This window comes from Lithobates pipiens, unplaced genomic scaffold, assembly GCF_037356315.1.
Source record: "Lithobates pipiens isolate NorthernLeopardFrog02 unplaced genomic scaffold, aLitPip1_a1.2 Scaffold_19, whole genome shotgun sequence".
NCBI lineage: Eukaryota > Metazoa > Chordata > Amphibia > Anura > Ranidae > Lithobates > Lithobates pipiens.
This window is the reverse complement of record NW_027507764.1, coordinates 149,562,684-149,586,503: the sequence shown is the minus strand read 5'-3', so window position 1 is coordinate 149,586,503 and position 23,820 is coordinate 149,562,684. Positions and strand designations below refer to the sequence as shown.

Genomic DNA, 23,820 nt, shown 5'->3' with positions numbered 1-23,820 from the left:
GGTCAAACCTTAGGAGTTTCAATGTGTATGCAATCAGGCAGGCCCTTCTACTACATGGTTTTGGTAAATCCGAAGGAAAAACTCAGCAGACAATCTGATAGTGTGTACGGGGCTTTAGAAGACTCACGTATATAGTATATACCCAACAAACAACCTAAAGCTTGCATGGGTTCTTAATATCAATATCCAACATAATACTGTTTGCCAAAAGACTAACCATATACCCAATATTATTATTACTATTATACAGGATTTATATAGTACCAACACTTGACGCAGCGCTTTACAATATAATATTACCGATATGTAAGAATTCACACATTTGCAGTCATAAATTAAAGTATGTATGAGACCAAAACTTTTTTTTTCAATTTTGGATAAAGTAGGCAATGGATAAAACCCCTGTCAGTTTTTTTTTCCATCTGTGTATCATTAGAGAGATTTCCTTTCACTTCCTGTTCTGTCCTCAACAGGAAATTGGAGGGCGTCTTTTCAATATGAGTGATAGCCCTCTTAGGCAGTTTTTCATAGAAATAAATGTCCTTGTTGGAAGATTTCCCCCCTTGTTGGAAGATTTCCTGTTCTGGATTTACTCTCACTTCCATTCTTGGTGACAAAGGCGAATAGAAATAGTGAATCTATTGAAAAAGTGACACAGACAGCAAAAAACATCTGACAGGGTCTCTGACTCTTCACCAATCTATCCAAATCTAAAGAAAAATTTTTTTTTTTAAAGGTAACCTCCCTGGCGGTATGATTAGTTCTGGTTTTAGGTGCTGAAAGCAGTACAATTATTTTGCATGGAAATTTGGAGTTTTATATTGTAGTCCTGTAATTCTTAGCCCTTGTACACACGGTCGGAGATTCCGACACTGTTCCGAAACTGTTGCATACACACGGTCGGACAAAGTTGGCGGAAAATCCGATCTTTCAGAACGTGATGACGTAATTTCGTTACGATGGGACTATGTTCACGCTAGTAGCCAATAGCTTTGGCGTAAGAATTTGATCTGAGCATGCGTGCCACTTTGTCCGATCGGAATTCTCTACACATGATCGGAGTAGGTCCGATCTGAGCATTTTGTCGAAAAATATTTCCGGCAACTTGGAAAATTTGGTCCGAGGGCTTAGGAATAACTCTCTTAAATCTGTTCAAACCAGAGTCTAGCAGACATCCCAGGTATGATAAAGTTTATAATATAATAAATAATAATAAAAATTATTCAATAATGTAATCAAATCCTAAAACACTGAAAAGGGGACACTTTTTGGTTGCTATGGACAATCTCCAAATTCCAGGCAGAAAAAACAGTATTTATAATATAAAAGTGCATGCAGGGCACTGGACAGACCACTAGGAACAAAGGGGGTGTGTCATTTTTTTATACAGTACTGTAATCTGTAAGATTACCGCTAGGGATCACCGCTAGGGAGGTTAAAGTGGTAGTAAACCCGCTGATGTGTTTTTTTCACACCTGTAAGGGAAAAGGCATAATGAGCTAGTATGCACCGCATACTAGCTCATTATGAAATACTACCCTTAGAACGAGCCCCCGACATCTTACCCGATACACGAAGAGGGAGCTGACATGTTCCCTCGGTGTGTCTTCCGGATATCGTGGCTCCGCAGCTGTGAGTGGCCAGAACAGCAATATTCTGGCAGCGATATTCCGGCAGGGTCCAGCGTCTGCCAGGCTTCCAGCCGAGAATCCCCTGTGCGCATGCACCGCTGCAGTCAGCGGTGCATTACCAGGGGAATATCTCCTAAACCTTACAGGTTTAGGAGATTTTTTTTTTATTATAGGCTTACCTGTAGGTAAAAGTTCAAATTAAGACTATACAACCGCTTTAAATTTTTAAATAAAAATTATTCAACATGCAAAACATTAAATATTACAAAACAACATTCTAAACATGTGGGTTGGGGCCAATCCAATATTTCACTGTGTAAACACTATCACTTAGTATATGTTATCATATTCCAATTTAGCTAGTACAAGGTAATATTGAAATCAGACCTAATATATATTCAAAAAATAACAAGTCCTATTATTGTTCAGGGCCTATTATTTTCTGAATATACTGTATATATTGGTTTTAATTTTCAACAGCTCTAGTTGTTAGAATATGATATGATTTACTAATAGATATACTCTATATGGTGTACACACAGTAAGAAAGGGAATTCTTGTGGTTTAGTTGTGTTTAATGTTTTTACATTTTTAAAGTTTTGAGCTAGTTTTGAAATAAATCTGTGTTTAAAATACAGTTATAAAAGGGTTTATTCTTTTAAAGGTATAATAATTCAAGATATAAAGATAAAGGTATACAGGCATGCCCCACTTTTAAGTACGCAATGAGGTTTATTTACTAAAGCTGGAAAGTGCAAAATCAGGCTCACCTCTGCATAGAAACCAACCAGCTTCCGGGTTTTATTGCCAAAGCTTAATTGAACAAGCTGGGGTTAGAAGCTCATTGGTCTCTATGCGGAAGTGAGCCTGATTTTGAACTTTCCAGCTTTAGTAAATAAACCCCATTGTGTACTTTAAAGTGGGGTATTCCTGTACCTGTTTGAGTCCCAAAAATATGGTTGCCACATGTTCCTGGTTGCCTATATTCATGAGTTGCACAATTCTCAGCATCTATGCTGGTATGTATTTGTGGAAATTAAGAGTTTCATTAACATATGATACAAGATATGTAATAATTAATATCATTAATATTATCATTGCATTACTGTATAAACAACCAACACACACTTTATGACTTAAAAAAATGTTTGTGGACACCTGAGCAGCACACAAAATGAACATCCTGTTCCAAAATCATGAACAATAATATATAGTTGCCTCCCTCTCCTTTGCAGCTGTAGCAGTCTCTACCCTTCTGAAAAGATTATCACTGAGATTTTGGGGGTTGAGGGGAGGGAGGACGGAGGATTGTTGCTTTTTTAGCCCAAAAAGTTTGTTAGATCCACTACCAATGTTGAATTAGATGACCTAGCTCTCAATAAGACTTTTCAATGTATTACAAAGATGTTTGGTAGGGTAGAGTTCAGGGCTCAGTGCAGGGTATTCGAGTTCACCCACACCAAACTCATTACAACATTTCTAGAACTGGCTCTGTGTCCAGGGGCAGAGGGGCATGCTGGAACACACAAGGGCCTTACCCAGAGATAGGAAACACACATGTGTATAAAATGTATTTGTATACTGTAGCATTAATCCACGTAATATGTAGAGTGCACACTAATCATTCACGATAGAATGCCTTGTGCAATGATCACTAATGCCTCATATACACTATCAGATTTTCTGATATTCAGATTTTTTTTCTTCAGGTTTACCAAAACCATGTAGTGGAAGGGCCTGCCTGGTTGCATACAAATTGAAACTCCTAAGGTTTGACCTCATATTAGGTTTTGGTAAATCTGAAGGAAAAACTCAGTAGAAAATCTTATAATGTGTATGGGGCTTTAGGGTATCCCACAGATACTAAAGCAGCCCATAGATGGTCCCCCATCAACACAGACAGTGCTGCAGGAAAGACATTCATGCGATTCCCCCATCAACACAGATAGTGTTGCAGGAAAGACATTCATGCGATTCCCCCATCAACACAGATAGTGTTGCAGGAAAGACATTCATGCGATTCCCCCATCAACACAGATAGTGTTGCAGGAAAGACATTCATGCGATTCCCCCATCAACACAGATAGTGCTGATAGGGGAATCCATCCTGCCAACCAATTGTCTGCTGCCGGGGGGGGGGGGGTTTAAGAAAAAATGATAGTGTGTATGGGGCTTAAGAGCCCTTTCACACTGGGGTGGAGAGGGCAGTAGCGGTAAAGTGCCAATAGTTTGAGAGCTGCTTTACCGCTGTTATAGCACGGTTTGGCGCCGCTATTTGGGCAGGAGCGGGGCACTCCTAACCCCCTAGAAAGGGTTAAAAAGGAGTTAAAAGCTCCCATGCTATGCAGGCACTTTGGCAGCACTGCCCGTTCATTTCAATGGGCAGGGGCGGTGGAGGAGCAGTGTATAAACTGCTCCTAAACCACTCCAAAGATGCTGCTTGCAGGACTTTTTCTAATGTCCTGCAAGCGCACCACTCCAGAATGAAAGCACTCGGGCTTTCACATTGGGGCTGCAGGGGAGGTGTTTTTCAGGCGCTTTACATGCGCTATTTTTAGCCCTTTAGTGCCTGAAAAACGCCTCAGTGTGAAATGGGTCTAAGTCATCCGCCTCAACAGGGTTATAAAAAATGTACTTTAAAAAATAGCTTGTTTGGACTGAAAAACTCATTGTTTTGCTCATATATTTCCATTCTGCTTTGCTGCTTTGTATCGTAGCAATGAAAGTGTTACTTTTTGCAAAATATACTGTAGCAGTAATAATATCCTTCACTAAAAACTGTTGAAATCAATCATTTGAAAAGAGGTGTCCATATGTTTTTGACCATAAAGTTTTTAGACAGAACTGTCATAGCTGCACAGTTGACAAATCAACTTGCTTCGTTTAAATTATCCAACTTTAGACTATCATTGATTGCATGTCACGATATTTTCTTTGCCCTAGTTTCTAGGAGAAAAAAAAATCTTATACACAAAGGAAGAATACTTTGTATAACAAATACATGGGTTACATTTACTTATACCAACAGCCATGCTTTGCAGAATTATATGTAGTGGGGAAATGGCAAATATGGTTTGTTTTTACCCAGTAAAAAGCCTCAAAACAATAAGAAATCTATTTACTTTGGCTGTATTTATAACCCCCTTTGCATTCCCATTGCTCTAGTAATTAAATTAGACCCACTCATGCAATTTTTTTCAACTCTACAGAAAAAAAAACATTAATACAAAGTGACCCATATGAAATGTCATAAGACATCTTAAAAGGCCTATTATGTTCAAGAAATACCACAAATGATTAAAATGCCACAGTAGAGAATAGGACACAGATCACACAAAACAATAGGATAGGATCTGTCAAACTGAGTAGCCATCAGAGTCAGCAATATGTAGAGCAAAAGGATCCCTGAGGAAGATAAACAATAACTTAAAAATTACATTTGCTATTGTTAAAGACATCTTTAATTTCAGTACCAAATAGAACAGACTTCACTTATCTTTCCCTAAAGTGTTGAGTTGTTTTGCTTCCTTTGCTGTTATCTTGAAAAACAAAGTAGAAGAGGAGTAACCACTTATCTATTATATCAGGGCTTGTTTGCCTTAACTGCCAGGTGACAGCGATAGTAGGATGCCAGGGTCGCAAAAAGCCAAATGGTTCAGCCAAATGTGAGAATATAAAGAATCCGATCTACAGCGTGAGTGCAGATATTAAGAGATGACTCTGCTTTACTCGTTTCAAAAAGCAGTCAAATGCTGGTGGATGGAAAAGCAAGTATTTTTTTTTGCGGGGGGGGGGGGGTTTGACTTTCTGTGATGTCCAGGCACATTTACCCAACATGTTGCAATCTTAGAGCCGTATGCCATGCCATTGTAACTGAAATGACTGATTTGTAAATGGATATAACTGAACTTGTTGCATAGGTTGCAGGGACCTGTATAGTTAGGATCAATTGTTGCACTGTGCATTCATTTGCTACCATTGAAGGACTTTCATACTCATTATTGGATTATGACAATCACTAGCTTCAATGCCCAAGATTCAAAACAAGTGTCTGTTGGTGATTAACACTTGGGCAGTATATTATGCAGTATTATTAGGATAATGGGCATTGAATCATATACAATATATAAGAGCACATACAGTGAGGGTTGTTTACTAAAAAAAAATCCACTTTGTACTGCAAGTGCACTTGGAAGTAAAGTCGCTGTAGATCCGAGGGGGACATGCAAGGAAAATAAAAAACAGCATTTTAGTTTGCACATGATTGGATGATAAAATCAGCAGAGCTTCCCCTCATTTCAGATCTACCCCTTAGATTTAGAGCGATTGCACTTCCAAGTGCACTTGCAGTGCAAAGTGGATTTACCTTTCGTAAATAACCCCCAGTATCTCACAAAAGTGAGTACTCCCCTCACATTTTTGTAAATATTATATTATATCTTTTCATGTGACAACACTGAAGAATTGGCACTTTGCTACAATGTAAAGTAGTGAGTGTACAGCTACAGTATAACAGTGTAAATCTGCTGTCCCCTCAAAATAACTCAACACACAGCCATTAATGTCTAAACCGCTGGCAACAAACGTGAGTACACCCCTAAGGGAAAATGTCCAAATTGGGCCCAAAGTTTTTAATATTTTGTGTGGCCACCATTATTTTCAAGCACTGCCTTAATCTTCTTGGGCATGTAGTTCACCAGAGCTTCACATGTTGCCACTGGAGTCCTCTTCCACTCCTCCATGATGACGTCACAGAGCTGGTGGATTTTAGTGACCTTGCGCTCCTCCACCTTCCCTTTGAGGATGCCCCACAGATACTCAATAGGGTTTAGGTCTGGAGACATGCTTGGCCAGTCCCTCACCTTTAACCTCAGCTTCTTTAGCAAGGCAGTGTTCATCTTGGAGGTATGTTTGGGGCCGCTATCATGTTGGAATACTGCCCTGCGGCCCAGTCACCAAAGGGAGGGGATCATGCTTTGCTTCATTATGTCACAGTACATGTTGGCAGTCATGGTTCCCTCAATGAACTGTAGCTCCCCAGTGTCGGCAGCATTCATGCATTCCCAGACCATGACACTCCCACCACCATGCTTGACTGTAGGCAAGACACACTTGTCTTTGTACTCCTCCCCTGGTTGCCGCCACACACACTTGACACCATTTAAACCAAATAAGTTTATCTTGGTCTCATCAGACCACATGACATGGTTCCAGTAATCCATGTCCTTAGTCTGGTTGTATTCAGCAAACTGTTTGCGGGCTTTCTTGTGCATCATCCTTATAAGACAGCCATGCAGACCAATTTGATGCAGTGTGTGGCGTCTGAGCACTGACAGGCTGACCCCCCACCCCTTCAACCTCTGCAGCAATGCTGGAAGCACTCATACAGCTATTTCCCAAAGACAATTTCTGGATATGACGCTGAGCACATCCACTCAACCTCTTTGATCGACCATGGCGAGTCCTGTTCTCAGTGAAACCTGTCCTGTTAAACCTCTGTGTGGTCTTGGCCACTGTGCTGAAGCTCAGTTTCAGGGTCTTGACAATCTTCTTATAGCCTAGGCCAGTGATATGCAATTAGCGGACCTCCAGCTGTTGCATAACAACAACTCCCATGAGGCATAGGAAGACACTGACAGCCACAAGCATGACACCCAGAGGCAGAGGCATGATGGGACTTGTAGTAGTTTTGCAACAGCTGGAGGTCCGCTAATTGCATATCCCTGGCCTAGGCCATCTTTGTGTAGAGCAACAATTATTTTTTTTCAGATCCTCAGAGAGTTCTTTGCCATGAGGTGCCATATTGAACTTCCAGTGAACAGTATGAGAGAGTGAGAGTGATAACACCAAATTTAACACACCTGCTCCCCATTCACACCTGAGACCTTCTAACACTAACGAGTCACATGACACCGGGGAGCGAAAATTTGGACATTTTCACTTAGGGGTTTACTCACTTTTGTTGCCAACGGTTTAGACATTAATGGCTGTGTGTTGAGTTATTTTGAGGGGACAGCAAAATGAAATGAAATGAAAAGATGTAATAAAATGTTTACAAAAATGTGAGGGGTGTACTCACTTTTGTGAGATACTGTATATGCCCAACCTTCTGCCCTCATTTACTTTAATGCTGTGGTCTCAAATGATTCTGCAGCTGAAGACACCTTTCAGTATAAAAAAGGCAGGGCTTTGTATTTTTGAAACATTCCTCAACATTTCAAATGTTTTAAACATGGAGAGTACATTTCTCAGCATTTCTCCACAATCTTTCAAAAACGACGGTATTTATTCTTCCTGTGCAACTCCCCAGTCTTTTCCATCAAGGTTAGCCTTCCTAGCGGTATTCCCAAGTGTTGTCTGGGGTTAATTTTCAGTGCCAAAAGTGGTAACTCCAAGCCACGCTCCGGATTGCATCGCAGGATCCAGGGAAAGTTACTTACCTTGTCCCCAGGATCCTGTGATGTCCTCCCGATGTGTGTGCGGGCTGTGTCCTCTGCTCTATGCTCTGTGTTCTGGGCTCCATTCCCGGTGAGTGCAAATTTCAGTGTTTTTGATTTGATTACATTATTGACTACATTTTATTATTATTATTATTATTATATTATTATTCTTTATAATTATTTTTAGTTATTTATTATATTATAATTCATGATTTCGTGTTTCAAACTTTATCATACCCGGGAGGTTTGGATAGATTTAAGCAAGTTATTCCTAAGAATTACAGGCCTACAACATAAAACGCCAAATTTCCATGCAAAACAATGTACCACTTTGAGCATCAAAAATCTGGCATAATCATACCGCCAGGGAGGTTAATAACACAACCACTCTTCTCTCCTCTCATATCAGGGTAATGGATGTAACCCTGCATTCTGACCTCTCCTTTCAGCCCAACACCGTCTGATCACCGTCCGCCTTCAACTCCACAACAATTCCAAAATGCTCACTTTTCTAACCAACAACAACACCAAACTGCTAAACTACTCTCATGTTATCTTTTGTTTCAACTACTGCAACTCCATCCTCTTTGGACTAGCTCCACAAAACTATCTCCCCTTCAGTCTATCATGAATTCTTCTGCTAGCCTCATCTACATTATCAACTACTCTGTGTCTACCAACACTCTCTGCCAGTACCTTCATTGGCTTACGATCACCCAATAAATGATATTCAAAATATTACCAACTTACAAACTATCCATAACTCTGTCCCTCTGCTACATCACTAAGGCTGGCCATAGATTAAGCATTTTTCTTTACTTCAACCACAGGTCTATCCCCCCCTCAAGTTTTTCAAACAGCTCATTCCCACACAGCTACTACCTCTTTATTATGCCCTCTTCCCTTTAGATTGTAAGATCTCATGAGCAGGTCCTCCTAACCCTCTTGTCTTGAACTATACTTTAACTGTACTGACTCTCTGCATTTTGTAAAGCGCTGCTAAAACTATTGGCACTATATAAATCCTAGTTTCAGAGTTGTCCTAAATCATGAAAATGTGGATTCCAAGACATGGCCCCTTTATGCCTAAGTGCCATTTAGTCTTAAATGTTTAGAGATCACCTGTTTGCATACGACAGCTTCTGTGTTTACCACCTCTGGCTTTAATGAAATACCTTGAAGCAATACCCACGCCCCTGTTTCCGTTCTTGGTAACAATATTTCAAGTACCTTTTTCTTTCCGTTCCTCTTGTGGTCAGGTGTTGTACACTTGCCAAGTTTTAGTGCTTAATGTGCTGTTTATTAAGAAAAAGGTAAGAATACATGGTTTGACAATACAGATGCTTGAACCAGAATTAACAATATTTATAGCAGAGGATTCTCTAAAATTTCATATCAACAAAATACAAGAAGAAAAATTATTTAGTATAATGTGTATGTTTCACATTGGAGAGATTAGCATATTTTTAGGGAAATTATGCTTATCAGAATTTCTTTTGATCTAATGTGTATATCTCTCCACTGCTTCAGTATTACATAAAAAAAAAATGAATGCAAAACATACCCATGAACTCATCATATAGAGCGTCACTAACTCTCCTGCTGACCATTGTGAAAAAATTATAATGTTTTATCTTCTCTCCCAACAGTTTATTGTGAGGACAGATAGAGTACACTGAGCAGTGGACTTGGCATCAAAGCACATATAGCGTGTGAAAATCTAAAGCCCCATACACACTATTAGATTTTCTGCTGAGTTTTGGCTTCAGATTTACCAAAACCATGTAGTGCAAGGGCCTGCCTAATTGCATACAAATTGAAACTCTTAAGCTGGCTGTACATTATACAATTTTCTTGTAAAATTTTCCTTTAGATTTATCAAAACCATATAATAAGAGTTCAAACCTAAATAATTTCAATGTGTATGCAATCAGGCAGGCCCTTGCACTACATAGTTAAAGATACATCTAAAGGAAATTGAATAAGAAAATGGTATAGTGTATGGCCAGATTTAAGGTTTGACCTCATATTTTATGGTTTTGGTAAATCTGAAGACATTAATCTGCAGAAATTCTAATAGTGTGTATGGGGCCTTAGTGATGATGTTTTGAATGTTGCTGTACCAGAGCCTCATGCATTGAAGATTAGTTTAAACATTATTATTTTTTTCTCCTTGATTGATAGCTATAATTAAATATAATGTATTATATAGCTTTAAAGTTAACCTATTTTCTCACATGCTGGGCAACAGGTTCATATTAGTCATCTTCAGCGGCACATACCTACCTTTCATTTGCTCCTATGCCACTCTCTTCAGATGCTGGAAGTAAAGGAAATTACAGTGTAAACAATAGGCCACTGGCGACATAGCTTACATAGGGCTATATAATCCCTGTATGAGACACCACTGATTGGTCCATATATGCTGCTGGGGGAGGGGGGGGGGGTATAAGCAAGCCGGTTACTTATAAACAATATAAAGCAGTTGCAGACTCCCCTAGTATATATAAGTAAGGCACCTGACAAAAGTATTGCAGGCCAAGTGCTGAATACGTATAATGCAATTACCCCTTGAAATGTTCCACATTTTGTCATGTCACAACCAAAAACTTAAATGTATTGTATTGGGATTTTATGTGATAGGGCAATACAAAGTGGCACATAATTGTGAAGTGGAAGGAAAATGATCATTTATTTTTACAAATAAACATCTGAAAAGTGTGGCGTGCATTTGTATTCATCCCCCTTTACCCTAATACTCTTAACTAAAATCTAGTGGAACCAATTGCCTTCAGAAGTCACCTAATTAGTAAATAGAGTCCACCTGTGTGTAATTTAATCTCAATATAAATGCAACTGTTCTGTGAAGCCCTCAGAGGTTTGTTAGAGAACCTTAGTGAACTAACAGCATCATAAAGGCCAAGGAACACACCAGACAGGTCAGGGAGAAGTTTAAAGCAGGGTTAGATTAAAAAAAAATTCCCAAGCTTTGAACATCTCATAGAGCACTGTTCAATCCATTATCAGAAAATGAAGAGTATGGCACAACTAAAAACCTACCAAGACATGGCTGTCCACCTAAACTGACAGGCTGGGCAAGGAGAGTATTAATCAGAGAAGCAGCCAAGGGGCCCATGGTTACTCTGGAGGATCTGCAGAGATCCACAGCTCAGGTGGGAGAATCTGTCCACAGGACAACTATTAGTCATGCACTCCACAAATCTGGCATTTATGAAGGAGTGGCAAGAAGAAAGCCATTGTTGAAAGAAAGCCATAAGAAGTCCCATCTTCAGCTTGCGAGAAGTCACATGGGGGACACAGCAAACATGTGGAAAAAAGTGCTCTGGTCATATGAGGACAAAATGTAACTTTTTGGTCTAAAAATTTGTGGCGGAAATCTAAATGCACATCACCCTGAACACACCAAACATGGTGGTGGTGGCAGCATCATGTTGTGGGGATGCCTTTCTTCAGTAGGGACAGAGAAGCTGGTCAGAGTTGATGGGAAGATGGATGGAGCTAAATACAGGGCAATCTTAAAAGAAAACCTGTTATGCCGCATACACACGACTAGAATTTCCGGCAGGCTAGGTCCGACGGACTTTTGGCGGAGTTCCGACGGACTTTCAGAACGAACAGACTTGACCACAAACGAATGGACTAAGTCCGTTTGAAAATCCATTAGTTTTGAACGTGATGATGTAAGACGAGACTAAAAAAGGAAGTTCAATAGCCAGTAGTCAATAGCTTCCCTGCATGCTGGTCCGTCGGACCAGCATACAGACGAACGGTTTTACTGATAGGAATTGAGTAGATCGGACAGATTTGAAACATGTTCTATTTCTAGGTTTCGTCTGATTTTTTTAAACGAAAAACGATCGGATTAGCCCACACACGATCGGAATGTCCGACTGACTGATTCCGTTGGACCTAGTCTGCCGGAAAGTCCGGTCGTGTGTGCGCAGCATCAGAGTCTGCAAAAGACTTGAGATTGGGGTGAAGGTTCACCTTTCAGCAGGACAATGGCCTAAACATACAGCCAGAGCTACAATGACATGGTTTAGATCAAAGCGTATTCATGTGTTTGAATGGCCCAGTCAAAGTCCAGACCTAAATCTAATTGAGAACCAGTTGCACGACTTGAAAATTGCTGTTTACATATGCTCTCCCTCCAATCTGACAGAGCTTGAGCTATTTTGCAAGGAAGAATGGGCGAAAAATTCACTTTCTAGATGTGTAAAGCTGGTAGCGACATACCCAAAAAGACTTGCAGCTGTAATTGCAGCGAAAGGTGGTTCTACAAAGTATTGACTCAGGGGGACTGAATACAAATGCACGCCACACTTTACTTTTCAGATATTTATTTGTAAAAAACGATCATTTATCATTTTCCTTCTGCTTCACAATTATGTGCCACTTTGTATTGGTCTATCACATAAAATCCCAGTAAAATACATTTACGTTTTTTGGTTGTAACATGACAAAATGTGGAAATTTTCAAGGTGTATGAATATTTTTTGAAGGCACTGTAACAGTTATGTTTTATTATAACAGACTCACTGAAGCTGAGCAGTTCTTCTAATGCCACGTACACACGACTGGACTTTTCGATGGACTAGGTCCGACGGACCAAATCCGCCAGACAATTCGATCATGTGTGGGCTTCATCGAACCTTTGCTGTTTAAAAATCAGACGGACTTTAGATTTAAAACATGTTTCAAATCTTTCCGACAGACACAAGTCCAGTTGAAAAATCCATTTGTCTGTATGCTAGTCCGACGGACGAAAACCGACACTAGGGAAACTATTGACTACTGGCTATGAACTTCTTTATTCTAGTCCGGTCATACATCATCACGTTCAAATCCGTCGGACTTTGGTGTGCTTGTGTGTGACCAAGTCTGTTAGTTCGGAAAGTCTGTCGAAACTCCGCTGAAAGTCCGTCAGTAAGACCGTCGGACCTAGTCTGTCGAAAAGTCCGATCATGTGTACAAATTCAGACATGATTGTTTGCAGACAATGGTCAGCTGTGGCTTATCGGGGCACTTGCTGAAACTTTACTTATCACAGAGGGGATTAAAGTAATGTCATGGGACATGGAACATCACCGTAGAGCTAGCTACATGGACTTGCATAACAATGATATAAACATATAGGGGTTGATTTACTAAAACTGGAGAGTGCAAAATCTGGTTCAGCTTTGCATGGTAGCCAATCAGCTTCTAACTTCAGCTTGCACTGGTAGGCCAGTTTCACACCTATGCAAATTAAATGAGGGTTTCCCCGCATCCAATTCACATAGCAGGAGAATGTGACTGGCTCCCTATGGAGCCTGTTCACATATCTCCGTTGCGGCTGCGGAGTGTACTGCACAGACACGCTGTGCGTCTTTGGCTCTGTTTCAGGGCCGAATTCAGGCATAGAATCGGCCCTGATTCATCCCTGAAATGGGGAACAGGCACGCACAGCACTCCTGCGCGATCAGCAGTGAGTTACAGTATGAACCTGGATTCAAGCTTTGACAAAAACCTGGAAGCTGATTAATTTGTATGCAGAGCTGCACCAGATTTTGTACGCTCCAGTTTTCTTAAATCTCCCCCATCATGATAATGTTGTCACAATGTTTCCAATGTTTCTATGGAGAGGCTTCTGATAAACCTACTTCAATATATGTAATAAAAAAAAACTCCTATCCCACTGCAGATTCCATTTTTTCATTAGCTCATACATCACACACATCTGTGGGTGATGAAAGAATATTAAAATGATTTTTGAACAAAAAAGTAGATTTTTCCATAGTCCTGAGTTTGACTAGAGCTAAAGAACCACAATGTCAGTGGTTCTGTGTTTGAGGATTCCCACACTCTAACTGTTTGTATTACTATTTATTTATTTATTTTTTCCTTTTTTTTCTATTTGTTGTTTTCATTTTGATCTCCTTTTTTTGTGCTTATATACTTTGGTCCATCTGTGACCCAAAATATAAGGAGATATTCCATTTCTTTTGGTAATGAAGGAAGCAGAACTGTTACTGCAGTGATTTTGAATCTCATACCTATTAAAACATTTTCTTTGTTGTTAAAACAGTATGTTTCTTAGCAGTGGTAGCCTGGGAATAAAGGCTGGGCATATAATGTTCAAATCAAGGCCGGTTGAGCAACTTGGGTACAACCAGCCTGCTGGATTCACTTGAGATTAATGGTAATGGCTGCTAAAGCTGCTAGTAATAATTGCTGCGTTCTGTCAGTGGGGACGGCCCCCCGGCAGCAGACAATTGGTTGGCAGGAGGGATTCCCCTATCAACACTATCTGTGTTGATGGGGGAATCGCATACATTTCTTTCCTGCAGCACTATCTGTGTTGATGGGGAAATTGTGCAAATTTCTTTCCTGCAAACACAGGTTGCACCATCTATGGGCTGCTTTAGTATCTGTGGGATACACTAAAGCCCCATACACATTATAAGATTTTCTACAGATTTTTTCCTTCAGATTTACCAAAACCATATAATATGAGGTCAAACCTCAGGCATTTCAATTTGTATGCAATCAGGCAGACCCTTGCACTACATTGTTTTGGTAAATCTGAAGACAAAATCAGCAGAAAATCTGATAGTGTGTATGGGGCTTAACACTTATTCTAAGAAAATATTATCTGCATTGGAGGTTTTTCTTTTAAAAAACTTTTTTTTTTTTTTTTGGGATAACAAAGACCTTTGCAACACACATTTAAAGGCACGCTAAGAGTTGGCTTTTATGACACTGTTGCTGATCCCAAACTGAAAACAGCAAATCCTGATGACTCCTTTATAGCTAATTGTTATTAACGTTGACATCAAGAAAGGCAATCTTGTACAAGGAATTTGTTCCTAACCTATTTAAATATGTTACAAGCACTTGATAGTACCATAACTAATAACTCCATGTTACTAGAGTGGTGCATTAAGAGAAAAAATGGGGTGCCAGTGTGTGAGGGGAGGGGAGTCCGCTTCCTACCTTCCTTTTCCTTATCATTCTTTCCTCATCTCCCATTTTGAAAGAGCCACCACCGCTCACAAGATTTGAAAATGCTGCTCCAGGTAGTAGCAGAACCCTTCACATAATGCAATATATTAAACACTGCTGGGTTTCCACAGTTGAGAGCTGGCTTTCTACAAGGAGGAAAGAATAAGGAAAAGCAGGGCATGTGAGAACAAATTCCCAATGTGCAATTTAGAAAGGTCTTCCTGGAAACATTTTGTTGTATAAGTTTTGATGAATTACATCATTTAAATGTATCGTTTTTTTTTTAGTCTTATCATTCATTTCTGCAATCCATTAGAAAGCCTTTTCTTCACTTTCTGTTACAGACACACAACAGGAAGTGAAAATCAATTTCTCCAAAATGAAGCGAATTGCCCTTTGTCAAAGTTATCACCAGAACAGGTATGCTCATTGAAAAAAAAATCCTTCGCCTTCTGCTGTGTTGAAAAGCATAACATTTTGGACTACCAATATGTTCTGTTCCAGTGACAGTGGTCAACAGGATAAATAGAGCAACTCTCCTAACACTAAAACATTGACAGGGGTTCTAACCCTTCCTCAATCTTTTCAAAATCAAGAAAAAGTTTTAGCTAGAGCTAGACTTTAAGGGGGATGTAAAAATCCACAGTGACGTTCTTCTTGGAAGAATGGTACTCTAGAAAGCCACACATGGCAACCTTAAATAAAGATGGCCTTATGTGGGGGGAATCTGACTGATTGGCAACAAATAATTAAAATCATGGATACATGTCCAGCCTGACTTTGAATGATACTGGTCTTCAGTGCTCTGCCAGCATATCTTGTCATATTTTATCATGTATGGTAAAGACCTTTCAGTGGCGAACTGAGTGCTGACTAGTCAATTTAGGTTTGGTCAATTTAGTTTAGTCAGCTTTAGCTTCAAAAAACAGTATCATTTTTCCCTGAAGAGAATATAGTCAGCTATTGATATTTGCTTGTATGAATTGTGAATTTCCTTGATACATCTATTTTCAGTTTTTCAAACCTATTGACTCTCAACTTCAGTCAGTCCACAATTTATACTGCACATGGGTCCATAAATTAAAAGCAATTCAATAAAGCATGCTAATTTGTAGCATAAAGTCCTACATGCACAATACAGTATAATGACGCAAGTCTGTAATCTGTCATGTTCGGACACTCATTTGTAAATTTTCCATTTCTTTCCTGTTCAGATAAATATTTTACCACCTTTCATCTATTCACTTGCTCTGTGTATAACAGGTATTGTGCCTGATTTTATAAACTGTTGCTTATGAATATTTCATCACCTATCTCTATTTTTGTCAGGATTGTAATGCCCTCTCGTTTTTTATTGAGTATGATTAATATTTCATTGTCATATCTTTGCTGCAGGTTGGTTTGCTTTTGTGTCTGCCTTCGTTCCTACTGAAGTATTTAATGCTTAATCCATAAAAAAATGTGGTTCATCAGATTGGTTCTAGAAAATGTGATCACAATTACTTTTATGGTGCTCTCGGAATGATATATTTTACAGCTGCACTTTGATGCACATAAAAAACATTCCCCACCTTAATAGTGGCAAATCATGAATATATGATGAATGCCACATACCAAATCTATATGACTGGATACTCACTTTTCATTATTCCGAGTGGCCAAGGAACGGATTTGAAATGACTGAAAAGAAAAAAAAATATATATTTTTATTTCTTAATTTTTCTTTTAATTTATGCTTCCATCTTTTTTGTGGAGCACTAGCCACTTTTGATTTTCTTTTTGAAACGGCAGGGAGGTTGTTTCTCTAGTGCGGTACCTAAACCCACCTCACTTGGTGGATGTACAGCGTAAAAACTAGAAAAAATCCCAAAAATGGGGGACCAGGACGCCAAAAGATAAGGACTTGTTGCTAGTCTGTCTAGTCTACAAATAAAGACAGTAAAATGTTGGTATATAGAGGGCAATGTACATACTGTATTTATTGGCGTATAACACTCACTTTTTCACCATGAAATTTGGGTGCAAATAGCATGTGTGTGTTATACGCCAATACTACAATTTTGGCTGCCTCAGAGAGGGCAGGGACGAGCGCCTTCAGATTACATACAATGAGAATCTCCTGTTTACTTGGCGGCCTCTGTAATAGGAAGTCCCGTCTCCTGGAAAGCCATTGGACCAGAGTTCTGTCTATCATAGTAGATTCGCTTTGTATGCAATCTTTGGTGCTCGTCCCGCCCCCTCCCTGTCCCTGCATTGATGGCAATGGTCAGGCTGCATTGATGGTACTTGTGAGGCTGCAGATGGGCATTGAACAGGCTGCATTGATGGCAATGATGAGGCTGCAGATGGGCACTAACCTTTATTTCGCTTCAAAGTTCCTTATTTAAAATGTACGTTTTGTTCCTGAAACTTCCCTCTTAAAATGAATGTGCGTGTTATACGCCTGTGCGTGTTATACGCCGATAAATACGGTAAATATGCGCATTAATGATCCATAATATCAAAATTGAACACAAGAGAATAAAACAAATAGAAGGATGTATAAATCAGCTTACTTTGGAGTTGATGTTACAGGGAAACAGTCTCCACTAAAAAGGGGGTGCCTGGAAGATCATCTTTGAGAGTATCTCTCTATATCTTTAGTCAGTAAGTTAGTAAGTTATATCTATAATGGGAGTTGGAAGATGGTAAGTTGCTATCAAAAGCGCATATATAATACATATACAATCTGTGCATATATCATGTTCATAGACCTGTCAATATGCACATGAACATCCAATAACTATACAAAACCTCCATGGTCAAACATTTAAAAGGATGACCTAAAAAGGCACATCCAGACAGAAGGCAAACCCAAACCTCATAGACTGAATATAAATATATCATGAGTGATGTAAATTAGTGTTTTTTTTTATCTCATTTTGAACAACATGTTATATCAACTGTAACTTTGTAAATTGTCGATACAGCAAAAATGTGTCTATTTTTAGATTTTGCACTATTAAATTTGTAACTTTTTATTTAATCTATTTTTGCATATGTTTTTTTCCGAGTCATTGCCCTTCAAAGTCCCACCAGAGGGTCTTCTGTTGTTTTCTAAATAAATGTTCGTGGTTTGGATATTCTTGGGAAGCATTGCATATGATTGGCTAAGGTTGTGTGCCATCCCCATAAGTAAGCTCCGGTGGGCGGAGTGAAATACATTTGGGGCGTGGCCTGGCGGGGGTCCAGGCTTAGACTGCCATTCGCTATCACACAGGTGCTTTATTAAAACTGGAGAGTGCAAAATCGAGTGCAGCTCTGCATAGAAACAGTTCAGCTTCCAGGGTTTTTTTGTCAAAGCTTTATTGAACAAGCTGAAGTTAGAAGCTGATTGGCTGCCATGCACACCTGCACCAGGTTTTGCATTCTCCAGTTTTAGTAATTCAAGCCCACTGATTTATACTATTGCAAAAATATTATTAGGCAAAATAAGCACTCCATTAATAATGTTTTCCTAGGAAACCTGGGAAACCATTACCACTGTGATCTATAATTTGCTTCGGCAAAGTGGTGGAAAGTCCCTAGGAATTTGTCTAAACTATACATAAACTTGTGGGCCAAAGAATAGATTTACCCTCTTAGCCCATGGTAAATTTTGCAAGTAGCTACATTTATGAATAAATACACATACTTTTTTTCTCGGTGTAACATTTAGAGTTAAATATATTTTTATTATTATTAATAGAAGAACAATGTTATCAGTTACAATAAAGACCAACCACTACCATCTATCATCTTTATTAACTGCAAGTCTAGTATAATATAATATTTTATATTGCATAATAATTGAGCAATAAGAGACATTCCCTTACAATCCAAAGGTATGGTACAAGTGCAATTAGCTTCAGAAGTAGAAGTAGGGAGAGGAAGTAGGAAGTTAGGACGAAAAAATGAAAAGATATGAAGTGAGAATAGCTAGAGACTGCCAAAGAAAACAAAGTAGTACGAGTTTGGACCTGAGGGCTACTGACCTGTAAGAACAGTGTGTCGTGGATTAAAAAGTTGAGGTGGAATACCCATTTGGTAATTCTTTATTTGTAAGGGTTCTCCTTCTGTGTAACATTTAGCTTTGGAAGGACTGAGGAAGGTTTAGAACCCCTGACAAATTTTATTGCTGTCCGTATCCCGGCTGCAAAGATTCACCCACTCTATCCTGTTGATCCTTGTCACCAGTACTGAAGAGAAAATCCAAATATTTCAGTTGTTATCATTACAGGAACAGGGATCTGCCATGGGAGCACTATCTCCAGTGACAATTGTCTAAGAGAGTATTCCTTTAATTGGAGAGATTCACTAAAATGTTGTGTTTAAAGGGCAGGAAATAAGGCAAAAAATTACCTGACAGATAGTATGCATATTCCAACCAAACTTTAAAAAAAAAACATGGCAGATGAAATATCATCCTAAAATATATTTGTGCTGACCCTCAAATTCCTAAATATGAACAGTTATATTGTTCAACTAGGCAGGCAAACTGCAGACACCATCTGGTGTCAGCTTCTGAGCAGGCAGAATATAGCAATCAAACAAAGTGTCAGGACTAGGGTCTGAACCAACGACCTCTGCTGCGTCTTCATGCTGAACCACCTGTGACGCTGGACTGCTCCCTGTCTGATCTCTTGAAACAATCCTGCCTTGTCTCTTGTTTCCTGTGAACCTTGAGCTCTTTGCTACTCCCATGAACTTCCTGATTTCGGTCATGTGCCTGTGCTTCCTCTTTGCCAGATTGTTGTGTTCTCTCCAGCTGATATATTATTTCTAATGTATTTAATTATTACAGGTATTTAACCAATTCCTGCCTGGTCTATAGCAGAATGGGTGGTTGTGTTATCCTGACTGGACATAATATGACGCCCAGCAGGATAAGCCATAATCATGCTCCAGCGGCGGCTTGCAGTGTGGCGACCAGTAGTGTGGTGTGTCACTCTGACACACCGCAACTCCGATCTAGGTAAAGAGGCTCTTTACCACGTGATCAGCTGTGGCCAATCACAGCTGATTACAGCGTGTAACCAGGAAGTGCCAGTAAATGGCTTTCCTCGTTCACACTGACAGGGAGAGCCAATCGGTGGCTCTCTTGACGGGGGGGGTCTGCGCTGATAATCAGCAAATTGATTATCAGCTCAGCCCCCATCAGAGGTGCCCTATACATCTGCCAATCACTGCACATCAGCTGCCAGTCCATGCCCACCAAAGTGCCAATCAGTGCCCATCAAGTGCCAATCAGTGCCCTTCAAGGATGCCAATCAGTGCCCATCAGTAAAGGCTATTAGTACCTCATCATTAGTGTTGCCTATCAGTGCCATCTATTAGTGCCCATCAGTGCCACCTGTCAGTGCCCATTAGTGCCGCCTATCAGTGCTCATCAGTGCTGCCTGTCAGTGCCCATCAGTGTCGCCTATTAGTGCCCATCAGTGCCACCTATCAGTGCCCTTCAGTGCCACCTATCTGTGCCCATCATTGCTGCATATCAGTGCCGCCTATTGGTGCCCATCAGTGCTGCATATCAGTGCCACCTATTGGTGCCCATCAGTGCTGCATATCTGTGCCGCCTATCGGTGGCCATTAGTGCTGAATATAAGTGCCTTCTCATCAGTGCCCATCAATACCACCTTATCAGTGCCAACTCATCAGTTATTTCTGAGCCTGTCCTCTGACTGTGACACAAGGGTTTTTAGCCTTTTGATCAGTATTCTTCACAATACTTCTGGTACGTCATAGACAATGTCCACTTGATTTAAACTTTGAAGAGTGACTATTAAAAAATTCTACCAGGTATAAAATGCAGACATATAGAGTCTACCTTTGCAGCCCACGGCCCTCTAATTACTTTGCCTAAATGCCAAACTGTTCTGCTTGTGCAAAGTCCTAGGTGTTTATCGAAATCCTGCCTGTCTCATCCAGACTCCTATACATTCCTATTAGCCGTTAAAGCGTAATTCCATTTTTTTTGAGAAAACAAATCCCTCTGTGTGATTAATGTATATTGCAGAGATTTTAGTAAACTTTGTGGCATATTCCTACCCTTTGTTGCTCTAAAGAAAAAAAAAGTTTGTTTCACCAGACTGATTGCAGAGTGAGTCTAAATAGGAGGGACTGGTTCGTTATTCTAAGCCTGGGCACTCTCTGTGTTCTCATGAGAAAAGCTACAGGGTCTTCTAGTGGCTGTAAAATAACAGTAAATTACAACATGGCAGGCAAAGCAAATCAACAGTATATGATACATTCTTTTTATTTGCTGTAGCTTTTTCCATGACAGTGGGCTTATCCTTTAAAGTAAGTAATGGACTAGTTGGAATGTATAGGAATCAGAAAAGTATAAGAAAGTTTTGGCACCAACAGATGTGCCAGAGCTTTGCCTGAATGGAATAACCTGGTACAATGCTCAGAAGCTGAAACTGACCAAAAACTGCTCATATGCATTTATCCTGAACAAATAAATGAATGGGAATACCGTCACAAGTGCCTTTAAAGGAACCCTGCATTGAAAGTATATATTTTGAGAAATATATATGGCTTGCTATTGCTGACCTCCTTTTAACCACTTCAACCCCGGAAAATTTGGCTGCTCAATGACCGGGCTGTTTTTTGCGATACAGCACTGCGTCGCTTTAACTGACAATTGCGCTGTTGTGCGATGCTGTACCCAAACAAAACTGACGTCTTCTTTTTCCCACAAATAGAGCTTTATTTTGGTGGTATTTGATCACCTCTGCAGGTTTTTATGTTTTGCGCTATAAACAAAAAAAGAGCAACAATTTTGAAAAAAAAAACGCATTATTTTTGACTTTTTGCTATAATAAATATCCCCTAAAAATATTTTTTTTTCCTCAGTTTAGGCCGATATGTATTCTTCGACATATTTTTGGTAAAAAAAATTGCAATACGCGTATATTGATTGGTTTATGCAAAAGTTATAGCATCTACAAAATAGGGGATAGTTTTATGGCATTTTTACTTTTAATTTCTTTTTTATTAGTAATGGTGGCGATCTGTGATTTTTATCAGGACTGCGACAATATGGCAGACACATCGGACACTTTTGACACATTTTGGGGACCATTGTCATTTATACACCGATCAGTGCTATAAAAATGCATTGATTACTGTGTAAATGACACTGGTAGTGGAGGGGTTAACCACTAGGGGCGATGAAGGGGTTAAGCGTGTCCTAGGCAGTGATTCTAACTGTGGAGGGATGGGCTTCAAGTCACATGACAGGAAGCGGTAACATCTGTCATGACACTAGCCAGAAAGCCAGAACGGGGAAGTGTCTTGTTTACATAGGCACTTCCCCGTTCTGAGGCTCCGTGACACAATCACCAGGAGATATTGAGTCCGTTGGTCCCGCGGGCACAGTCACGCTGTACGCCTGCTCTCCTCGGCTCTTAAAGGAGATGTACTACAGGTACGTCCATTTGTCCACCACTGCCATTATGCCAACGTATGGTTAAATACATCCAGTTTGTTCAGCGTTTCACCAAACCACAAAGATGCTGTGTTTAAGTGGAACTTACAATCCATGCAAACCCAAAGTTTATCCCTATTGACAACCATCCATAGCACCATTTCACACCATTATACATGGCACTGACAAGTTTATTTGGAAAGGAAGTATAAAGACCATTGGTTGGTAGCAACCAATAACAATCAATCAGGAATCCTATGACAGTGATGTAATTATTGTAAAATGAAATTTGAATCAGTGCCATGATTGTTTTTTTACTGTATACCTTTTGAACAAATACAGTAAATAGTTGCCCATGGAACTATAAAACTACCATCCATGTGTAAACAAGGGTGAAATGTATTGAATGAGTATTCACTGTTATTTCCTTTTTTTTGAACATACAGGCCTATGTTTGTAGTCATTATTACCGTATGTCATATAGACAGAATCAAAAGCATTTCCGTTTACTCTACCCAAGCAATATAACTGTTAACTATAGATGTAGAGACTGCTGCTTTCGGCATATCCATCTCACTGGTTGCACAATGCAGTCCCCTGACTATCACCACCAGCTTAGAGCAGAGACAATTACTGAACAAGTCATTCGATTTTGCCTTTGGTTTAGCGAATGAGAAAAAGTCAATGGGGGACATTTATTAAAACTGGGGCAGCTGGGCATGGCAACCAATCAGCTTCTATCTTCAGCTGGTTTGGGTAAGCTTTGAAGATAAAAGCTAGAAGCTGATTGATTGTCAGGCACAGCTACTACAGATTATGGCTGCTCCTGTTGATAAATTCCCCTCATGGTCTTTAGAGCCCTTTCACACTGAGCCCTGGGGGGCATCAGCGGTAAAGGGGCGCTATTTTTAGCGCCGCTTTACCAACGTTTTAACGGCGCTATTAAGCCACTAGTGGGGCAGTTTTAACACCCCGCTAGAGGCCGAAAAGGGGTTAAATCGCAGCGCTGCCCCATTGATTTCAATGGGGAGCAGTGGTGGAGCAGCGGTGGAGGAGCGGTGAGTTCACCGCTCCTTCACCGCTCCAAAGAAGCTGCTGGCAGGACTTTTTGTGACGCCCTGCCAGTGCACTGCTCTATATGCACAGCTGGGACCTCAATGACACAAGCAGGACCTTCAACTGGACTGCCAGAAAGGGCTGACAGTCCTTCTGGCTGGGGAAGAACACTGCTCTCTGAGGCTTCAAACTATTTATGCACTTTCCAACCCCAGTTGAGCACACCTCCCCAGGGATT

General features: G+C 40.0%; 1 protein-coding gene across 4 annotated transcripts in view; it reads left to right on the top strand.

Annotated features, from left to right (window-relative positions):
* Positions 1 to 23,820, top strand: part of SATB1 (SATB homeobox 1) — a 260,292-nt gene that overhangs the window by 63,385 nt on the left and 173,087 nt on the right. For 2 of the 4 annotated variants that reach the window (XM_077491388.1, XM_077491390.1), the window contains exon 2: positions 15,421 to 15,496. The exons of the other annotated variants lie outside the window; for them this stretch is intronic. The gene's annotated coding sequence lies outside the window, so the exon portion shown is untranslated. The remainder of the gene's footprint in view (positions 1 to 15,420; positions 15,497 to 23,820) is intronic. 4 annotated transcript variants of the gene reach the window in all.